Below are 10,333 nucleotides of genomic sequence, written 5' to 3'. Positions count from 1 at the left end.
CAGGTTGTGTGATAGAAGGGACGCGGGTGGCGCTGTGGGTAAAACCTCAGGGCCTAGGACTTGCCGATCGTATGGTCGGCGGAGCCGCGGTGAGCTCCCGTCGTTCAGTCCCAGCTCCCGCCCACCTAGCAGTTCGAAAGCACTCTTAAGTGCAAGTAGATAAATAGGTACCACTTTATAGCGGGAAGGTAAACGGCGTTTCCGTGTGCTGCGCTGGTGCTGGCTCGCCAGAGCAGCTTCGTCATGCTGGCCACATGACCCGGAAGTGTCTCTGGACAGCGCTGGCCCCCGGCCTCTTAAGTGAGCTGGGCGCACAACCCTAGAGTCGGACACGACTGGCCCGTACGGGCAGGGGTACCTTTACCTTTTACCTTTGCACAGGTGTGACAAAAGTAGTTGCAATCTTTGGTCTAAGGATGCCAAGTTCCTCATGCCCCCAAGTTATTTGCAGCACCCACACAATCTATAATTCTTCACCTTCCTCCCCCTTCAGTCCAGATTTATGCTCCCTGAGGAAAATCCAAAAAGTTTTTGTGTTTTTTTTAATTAAAAAAAAAACTACAACTAACTCCCCATAGGCATTAGCTAAAGTCTGTATTTCCAAATTGAAGCCCCTGCCCAAAAGTGACATAACTAAATAACTGGTATCAGAGGAATCCAGATCTAGGAGGACTTTGAAGTAAAAATAAAGAGGAAAAATACACAGAATCAACAAATGGCAAGTAACAAAGGCGGGTTGACTGCGTACAGGAGGGGTATTGGGATAAGAGGATCACTTACTTCTGGAAACCTTTTCATTTGCAGTATCTAACAAGTGAGTCTTGGTTAAACAGGAGACTTTACCTTTCGAATGAGAGAAAGAGAGAGAGAGGGAGGGAGGGAGGGAGGGAGGGAGGGAGGGAGGGAGGGATGTAGGCAAGAAAATAAGAAAGTTGTTTATGGTAGGAAATGCAGAAACTTTGGTTATAGTCTGACTAGACTAAAGAAGAACAAGGCAGCCATGCTTGCTCCTTTGTTCTCTTGGAGGATAGTGAAAGATGACCTCTCGATCTGAGGTCAGAGAGGGAAGTTGGAGAAGGAACTGGCATGCAGGATGCAACCGAAGATGTCTCAGTCTAAACAACAAGGAGATAGAAAAATAAGCTGATAGGTTAAAGGTATGTGACAGTCTGGTAACATGGATGTGCCTCACTCTATCTTTCTTAAAGGTAAAGGTAGGCAACTCTGGGGTTGTGGCGCTCATCTCGCTTTACTGGCCGAGGGAGCCGGCGTACAGCTTCTGGGTCATGTGGCCAGCATGACTAAGCCGCTTCTGGAAAACCAGAGCAGCACACAGAAACACCATTTATCTTCCCGCTGGAAGGTACTGTATTTTTCACCCTATAGGACGCACTTTTTCCCCTCCAAAAATGAAGGGGAAATGTGTGTGCATACTATGGGGCGAATGCAGGCTTTCGCTGAAGCCTGGAGAGCGAGAGGCGTCGGTGCACACCAACGTCTCTCGCTCTCCAGGCTCCAGGAAGCTATCCGCAAGCCTTGCACGCCTGGGGGGAGTTCCCCCGGGCGCGCAAGGCTTGCGGGCGGCAGCCGGCAGCACGGAGCATGGGGCGCCCTTCAGAGGACGCCCCATGCTCCGCGCAGGTGTTGTCAAGCCTTGCGCACCCGGGGGATCTCACCCCGGGAGCGCAAGGCTTGCGGGCGGCAGCCTGCAACGCGGAGCACGGGGCGCCCTCCAAAGGACGCCCCGTGCTTCGCGCAGGTGTCGGCAAGCCTTGCACATCGGGGGGCGCGTGGGGCGCCCTGAAGCAGAGCGCACCTCACGCCAGGCAGACATCGGCCAGCCCCACAAGCTCGGGGGACAGCGGGGAGGTGCAGCACCACCATCCCACTGTTCCCCGTCCTGGTTTTGGGGGGGAAATAAAGGGGGGGATTTCCTTTATTCCCCCCTCCAAAAAAGTAGGTGTGTCCTATGGGACGGAGCGTTGTATGGGACGAAAAATACGCTTTTATCTATTGACAGTGGCATAGCGTGGGTTGTCAGCACTCGGGGCAAGGCAAGTAATTTGTGCCCCCTAACCCATGGATTTGCGCCCCTAACCCTAACTCCCAGGTGTTGTGCCCAGTGTGGCGGGGGGCCCCTGCACCCCCCACGCTACGCCACTGTCTATTTATCTACTTGGACTTGATGTGCTTTTGAACTGCTAGGTTGGCAGGAGCCGGGACCGAGCAACGGGAGCTCACCCTGTCGCAGGGATTCGAACCGCCAACCTTCTGATCGGCAAGCCTTAGGTTCTATGGTTTAACCCACAGCACCATCCACATTCCTCTATCTTTATTAACCTCATGCAAACCCCTCTTCTGCAAGCTGAGCTGCACCCAGGACTTTTTTTCAGCAGGAATGGCATTCCAGCACCTCTCAGGCGGTCTCTGGCAGTGGGAGGAAGACCTGACCAGCCTCAGCAAAGACCTGCTGCTCCTCCAGCTCACAGGAGACCCTCCCCAGAGCCCAGTGGGGACATCCTCTATGGGCTCTGGAGAGCATCTCCTCATGAGCCAGAGGCACAGTGGGACTTTGCTGAGGCTCTTCAGCCTCCCAGCTGACATTTGAGGCACTGGACAGCTGTGTCTCAGCTGAGCAAGCCCCAACGGGAGCCAGGGATGTTGGAGGGCTCTTTAAGGTGCTCAGTTGAAGTGCGAAAGGCTGCCTGCACCTCAGCAAGCCTCAGTCTGGCAAGGAGACACCACCAGCAGCCTGATGAAATTGCCTGTGGGTTCTGGGGTGAGTCTTCTGACCGAGGTGTGTTCCAGTACCTTTTGGTCTTGGGGGAAAAGCTGCACCCAAACCTCCAACAAGAAGGTGGTGTAAATGGGAAGGGAAAGGAGAAACACTTCCATTTTTACAGAAACATGAGAAGAGATCTTCTACAGTGAAAAAGAAACACCAGTGGATTGGGGCAAAGCGAAGAAGAAACAAAAGGAGCATTGCAGCAATAAATTGGAATAAGAAATTATGAAGCACTTCATAATGTGAGCTCTTTAGAAAGAAAACAGTGAGCTTAACGTCAGCAAGTTGCTATTGGCACAATTTTGAAAGACCTGGTTTTGGAATGACAAAGAAACAAGTTTCTCACTTATGAAGTGGATCTATAAAGCCAAACGCAGGTCTTTTATCAGTCTCTTCCCATGGAGGGCACTAGAGGGCAGCAATTCGCCATTTCCAGTTTAGTGGTCTCTGAAGTAAGCCTGTGCTGGCTGAGGAGTTTCCTTCTAAATCCATCCCTCCACATTAATATTTACTCCCTTAAATTGCAGCCAGACCTTCTCCGCAAGATAGGCAGCATAAGAGATGGCATTTGCCTTCCCCTCTTTATCCCCACACACTCAATTGGCTTCTCACTGCTGTGCTCATTCTGAATTTGCAGGCATAAAGTCACCTGAGCAACTTACCATGTTGGTGTAAGTACACGATCCCACTTTTACCATAGAACAAAAGTCTTCAGGCTTTTTGGACCCAGGAGCTACCTTTAATCGAAGTGCGCATTTGGCGACCCAAACTTTTAACCATTTACTTGCCTGTCCTGGCAAATAGAAGGGGAAGAAATGGAGGCAGTGAGAGATTTTACTTTCTTGGGCTCCATGATCACTGCAGATGGTGACAGCAGCCACAAAATTAAAAGAGGCCTGCTTCTTGGGAGAAAAGCAATGACAAACCTAGACAGCATCTTAAAAAGCAGAGACATCACCTTGCCAACAAAGGTCCGTATAGTTAAAGCTATGGTTCTCCCAGTAGTGATGTATGGAAGTGAGAGCTGGACCATAAAGAAGGCTGATCGCCGAAGAATTGATGCTTTTGAATTCTGGTGCTGGAGGAGACTCTTGAGAGTCCCATGGACTGCAAGAAGATCAAACGCATCCATTCTGAAGGAAATCAGCCCTGAGTGCTCACTGGAAGGACAGATCCTGAAGCTGAGGCTCCAATACTTTGGCCACCTCATGAGAAGAGAAGACTCCCTGGAAAAGACCCTGATGTTGGGAACGATGGAGGGCACAAGGAGAAGGGGATGACAGAGGACGAAATGGTTGGACAGTGTTCTCGAGGCTACCAACATGAGTTTGACTAAACTGCGGGAGGCAGTGGAAGACAGGAGTGCCTGGCGTGTTCTGGTCCATGGGGTCACGAAGAGACAGACACAACTAAATGACTAAACAACAACAACAACAACAACAACAACAATGCTGCTGTGCAATTCATCCTAGGCCAGGCTGCAAGTCTAGGAGTGGGCCCTGACCAGTACCTCAGGGTTGATGAAACTGGCCCCTGCTCAGGGCATAGGCTGGGGGGGCACACAAAAATCACCTATCAGACTATGGAGTGTATGATGTACCGTATTTTTTGCTCCATACGACACACTTTTTTCCTCCTAAAAAGTATTGGGGAAAGTGTGTGCATCTTATGGGGCGAATGCAGACTGCGCAGCTATCTCTGAATCCAGCACAGCAGCTTGCTCTGGCTTTTCAGGGAGGTAGGAGAAGGGATGGAGGGCAGCCTGTCAGTCCCTTCTCCCACCTCCCAGAAAAGCCAAGAAGAGCCAGTCTATCTTTAAAGAGCCACGCCGAGCGAGCATGTCTGCAGCTCTTGCTGGCTTTTCTTGTTTTCCTCCTCTAAAAAGTAGGTGTGTCTTATGGTTGGGTGCATCCTATAGAGCAAAAAATATGTGTGTGGCAATGCGATGCTCCTGTCGTGGCGAGATCCAACACAGGAGAAGTTTCCTGTCCTGGCACTGTGGCACCAAGGTAAAGTGATTGCGCAGAGTGGGCACTGATACGGCTCCTTTCTAAGGGACACTAGGGAGGGCCCTGGCCCTGCCCCCCCAACTGAAGACCAATGCCATAGAGGAAACTGGGATGAGGTGACTCTATTTGACAGGGGATAATAAACAGAACTTGGCACAGTTAATGTCAGCTTTAGAGCCACTTTTCATTGCATTATGCTGAGCCAGTACTCAGTGGCTAATGCTGCTCTGTATGCAGCTAATTCACTCTCATTAAAAATGAAATCTAGTTTCTCAGCATTCTCAAGATCCTAGCCCTGGTAGTTTAAGAGAACCCTGAATGCTATATGATTCTTATAGTTGAATAGATTATAGTTGTTACCTGCTACAAGGAGGTAACAGGATCCCTTCCAACTCTATAGCTCTTATGATTCTATGACTTCACCTTTACCTTACCTGCAGACCAGTTCCCACATGCACGATTGGAGTGCCCATCTGCTGATTGCTGCACACTTGATGGGCAGTAGATGAGTGAACTAGCTCAGTTGATAAGCACTGGGCAGGAACCAAAGCGCTTGCATGAGATGTTCCATTCATTTATGGGAGATGTTCAGTTCCCACTCCAGTGGCAGACCCTGCACCTCTCAAAAGTCCCTCCCCAACATCAACAGCGTCTAAGAGGCATCAGGCAAGCCAAACATTAGCCTCTTAGGTTCCCCCTTTTAACAAAAGCAGAGATTACGAACCATCATGCAAGTGAGCGGAGGGTTGCAAACAAGGTCCCCTGTGGGGATCTATTCTCACTTGATGGTGCAGTTATTCAGTGGCAAACATGCATGTGTGAACCAGCCCCACACTGAAACTTCTTAGAATGTGGTTGAGCCTGCAATCACCATCAAAGGGGTGAAGTTGAACCCTGAATACAAAGTTTGTCATGTCCAACCAACCTCAGTTTCCACTCTGAGGCAGCATAGTTCTCTTTCCCAAATGATAATTGTGAGGCCAAATGTGATGGGAAAGTTCTGTGAAAACTGATGTCTCAGTGCAGCCACCTGAAATGTTGAGACAAGAGGCCCCCGTGCAAGGGCCTAGATCCCAGCATAACTTTGCAAGTTGCGCTCCTGCAACAGGACACTCAGGATGGCGGAACTGTGTCCGTGTGACTGGGATGACACAGCTGCCCTCATGCAAAACCACCTCAAACTCTTGAAGAAAGCAAGGCAGGTGCAGAAATGGAGAGTAGCGATAACGTCACAGTAATCTGTGTGCACTGGCAGAATCGCCTAATGAGAAATGAAGTCAATAATGAGAGTGATGTTCTGATTAGAAATGAAGCTCTCAGGCTGATTGATTGTTGGACAAATTTGCCCCAGGGGTCTTCCCCCAGAGGGAGTCAATTGCTCAGTGAGAAGAAAGAGTCGGACACCGAGATCAGGCCAAACCAAAGGTTGTTTATTCTCGAGACAGCGCTGCTCCTTAGCTTGTACTGTAAAGAGGGAGGGCCCTCTTTACAGTACAAGCTGAGGGAGGGCCCGTCTTTTTCACATCAAAGCTACTTTATGCCCTATTGTCTGTCCGAATTAGCCTCCTACATTCTCCTATTGCATGGGTAGGCAAACTAAGGCCCGAGGGCCAGATGCGGCCCAATCACCTTCTCAATCTGGCCTGTGGACGGTCCAGGAATCAGTGTGTTTTTACATGAGTAGAATGTGTGCTCTTATTTAAAATACATCTCTGGGTTATTTGTGGGGCATAGGAATTAGTTCATTATTTTTTTTCAAGGTCTGAGGGACAGTGGACCGGCCCCCTGCTGAAAAAGTTTGCTGACCCCTGTGCTGTTGGTTAGGAGACTGCAGTTTACAGACTTCCCGGTCTGCACCCCCTCCATTACATGCATCCCGTGACCATTCTGATTAGCTCTAGCTCCACCAGGTGCAGTTTGACTAATATCCATAGCCTATTTAAGCATGCGCAATAGTTTTCGAACTGTTCTCCTCCATTTCCCCTTGTGGTTTTGAGTCACCTACAAACCTTACTAGTACCTTATAAGGCATTATCTTTCACCTACTCTCAGCAATTTCTTAACTTGACTTATTACTACAGGTTTCCTCTTTCTTTGTAATGCAAGCAGTTACAACAGCAAGGTATGGTTGTTTCTGCGAAGCTTTTGTTTTGTTTTGTTTTGTTTTTAATAAATATTTATTAAAGTTTTTTGATACAAATACCCAAATAATAAACAACATTGCTTATATCAAAACGTGGTTTCATCACTTCTTTGGACTCCCTCACGTCTCCCGCTCCCACTTACATCGTTAAAAAGTTTTTCCAAGCAAATTATCAACTTGTTTACAATCTTATATCCACTCATTTGAATACAATCTAGTAATTCTCCAAAAGGTTTGTGTTTTCTTTAACCTCACTTATAATCAAATTCAGATCTAATTTAGTGGTGGCCAATTATTTATAATCTAGCATCCTTCTTATCATTCGAACAAATTACAATGTTTTTGTAAATACATCTTAAATTTCTTCCAGTCTTCCTCAATCCTCTCTTCTCCCAGGTCTCGGATTCTGCCAGTCATCTCGGCTAGTTGCATATAGTCCATCAGCTGCATCTGCCACTCTTCCAATGTGGGTAGATCTTGTTTCTGCGAAGCTTTTGTTACCCGTTTATCCCACATTGATATATTAAAATTAACAAGTCACCAGGTCCAGATGGCACATGGCTCAGTTTCTTAAAGAACTAAAATTCAAAATTGTTGATCTTCTACTAAAAATGACAAATCATCAAAATTGATACCATTCTTAGTGAATTATTATTATTATTATTATTATTATTATTATTATTATTATTATTATTATTGCTGCTGCTACTACTACTACTACTACTATGCCCATCTGACTGGGTTTCCCCAAACACTCGGGGCAGCTTATAGTACATATAAAAGCATAGTAAAACCTCAAACATTAAAAACCTCCTGATACAGGGCTGCCTTCAGATGTCTTAAAAGTCAGATAGTTGTTTATTTCCTTGACATCTGACAGGAGGGCGTTCCACAGGGAGGGTTCCACTGTCAAGAAAGGCCTCTGCCTGGTTCCCTATAACTTCACTTCTCTCAGTGAGGGAACCGCCAGAAGGCCCTTGGCGCTGGACTTCAGTGTCCTGGCTGAGCAATGTGGGTGTAGATGCTCCTTCAGATATACAGGCCCAGGCCATTTGGGCTTTAAAGGTCAGCACCAACACTTTGACTTAGGCTTGGAAATGTACTGGGAGCCAGTGCCTTTCAGGACTGCTGTTATATGGTCCCAGCAGCTGCTCCCAGTCACCAGTCTAGCTGCCGCATTCTGGATTAGTTGTCGTTTCTGAGCCACCTTCAAAAGTAGCCCTGAGGCATCTGATCAAGGCTTGTATTTTAAAATGAGCTTAAAGATATATTTGCAAATGTTTGTATGTTTCATGCCAGGCAGAAACCAGCTGGCTAAGTACTTTGGCAGTTGTTTATCTTCCTGCTCTCCTGAACAAGGGTCCCCCTGATTTATCGCAGTAGCAGTAGACAAGTTTCTCAAAGTTGTAAAAGGGAATTACAGACTGGGAGCAAATGTTACACTGACCCTACATATTACAGAATACAATCAAGCTGCAAAAACACTAATTAAGAGTTGGTAAATAGTAAGATTTATTGTTTAACAGAAAATAATACCATGTGCCTCCCATCAGACTCTAGCCATTCCTAAGGTTTAAGGTCTACTGAGAGAGTTAAAGGGCAATAAATTTTGGGAAAAGCTAATGGGAAAAGCAGCTGGCTGGGAAAGGGGGGTGTAAACTGAAGAGGCTTCTTTTGAAGCTGTTTTTTACTGAGTTCCTTTTTACTTTGCAAAGGCCTTTTCTTCTAAAAAGCTATCTATGTTATGTATGAGATTTGTTGACTTAATGTAATTAGGCAAAGGATTTAGAAAGTAAGAAATGTTAGATTCTTGTTTCATTGATGGTGTGTGAGAATGTGAACCCAAGATCTATGTTTTCATAGAATTTAGATAGATAGAAACATCACTACTGGGAAAAAGACTCTCCTCCTGGAAGAGAGGGGAGTGGTTGTGGGCGGGAGCCCGAGCTTCACCTCTAGCAGGGGGCGTTAGCCCCCTGCCTTCCACTCACCTGGCTGGCGCCCACGCCCATCGGCAGGCACCCAACCAGGTGTCTCCGAGGGGGCATGTACGGCAGCCTATATGCTGCGGCGCCAGCCCCTCCTCGGCCTCACTCTTCGTCATCCCGTCGCGAGTCACATTCCACCAGAACTATGCTCAGTAAAATACGCCACCTTCAACCAGGCAGTAAGATTAGTTAGGAGTTTTGGTCATGGGGCACTCTTAGCAAAGTGCAATATAGAATCAGCTTTCCGCCTTTTACCGATTCACCCTAATGATTTTTGGTTGCTGGGTTTCAAATTTTAGGGCAAGTATTATGTGGACAAGGCCATGCCAATGGGCTGTTCAGTAGCCTGTTCGGCGTTCGAAACATTCAGCACTTTTCTGGACTGGGCCTTGCATTTCAGGACTAATTCTGGTGGGGTCAAGCACTATCTTGATGACTTTCTCCTTGTGGGAAAGTCCGATACCGGGGAATGTGCCTCCCTGCTTGGGGCCTTCGCAGCTTTGGCCCAGGCAGGACCTGGGTGTTCCCCTCGCGGCTGATAAAACTGAGGGCCCCACCACACGCCTCACTTACCTGGGCATCGAGCTGGATACAATTGCTCAATCATCCAGTTTACCTAAGGACAAAATAGACGCCCTTCTTGAAATAATCCATGAAACCCTTACATTAAGAAAAGTCACTCTTAGACAGATACAATCCCTTTTAGGTCATTTTAATTTCGCTTGCAGGGTAGTTTCCCCTGGACGCCCCTTTTGCTCCCGCCTGGCCAGGCTTTCTGTAGGTCTCAGGCACCCACACCATAGGGTCAGACTACCCAAGTCAGTTAAGGCGGACCTAGGGGTTTGGATTACATTTTTGAACCGTTACAATGGAGTATCCCTATGGCAAGAGGTGGTTAACTTGTCATCAGATTTCCAGGTCCAATCGGACGCAGCAGGGTCCCTGGGTTTTGGCTTGTATTTCAGGGGACGATGGTGCGCTCAACGATAGCCAGGGGGTGAGGCCATCATGCGAGATCTCACTTTTCTTGAGTTTTTTCCCATAGTGGTGGCTGTGCATATCTGGACGGAGGAATTCCAGAATCGCCGGGTGTGCTTCAGAACCGATAATCAGGCGGTGGCGAACATACTGGCCAGGCAATCATCTCGATCTGCGAGGGTCTCGGCCCTGCTGCGGTCGTTCGTTCTCCGGTGCCTTGAGTATAACATAATTTTTTCAGCCAAATTTATACCGGGGATCAATAATGATATAGCGGATGCCTTGTCTCACTTTCAGATGTCTCGTTTCCGGTCGCTAGCACCTGGAGCGCAACAGTTGCCCGAACCCTTTCCGGAGCACCTGTGGAACATTGGAGACCCTCTATAAAAGGTTCTTTAATTCCTCCTCACTTTCTGCCATCATCTGCATA

The sequence above is a fragment of the Podarcis gaigeae genome (genome assembly GCF_964106915.1).
Source record: "Podarcis gaigeae genome assembly, chromosome: 5".
In the NCBI taxonomy this organism is placed as follows: Eukaryota; Metazoa; Chordata; class Lepidosauria; order Squamata; family Lacertidae; genus Podarcis; species Podarcis gaigeae.
The sequence above is the reverse complement of the archived record's forward strand: the minus strand, read 5'-3'. Positions refer to the sequence as shown.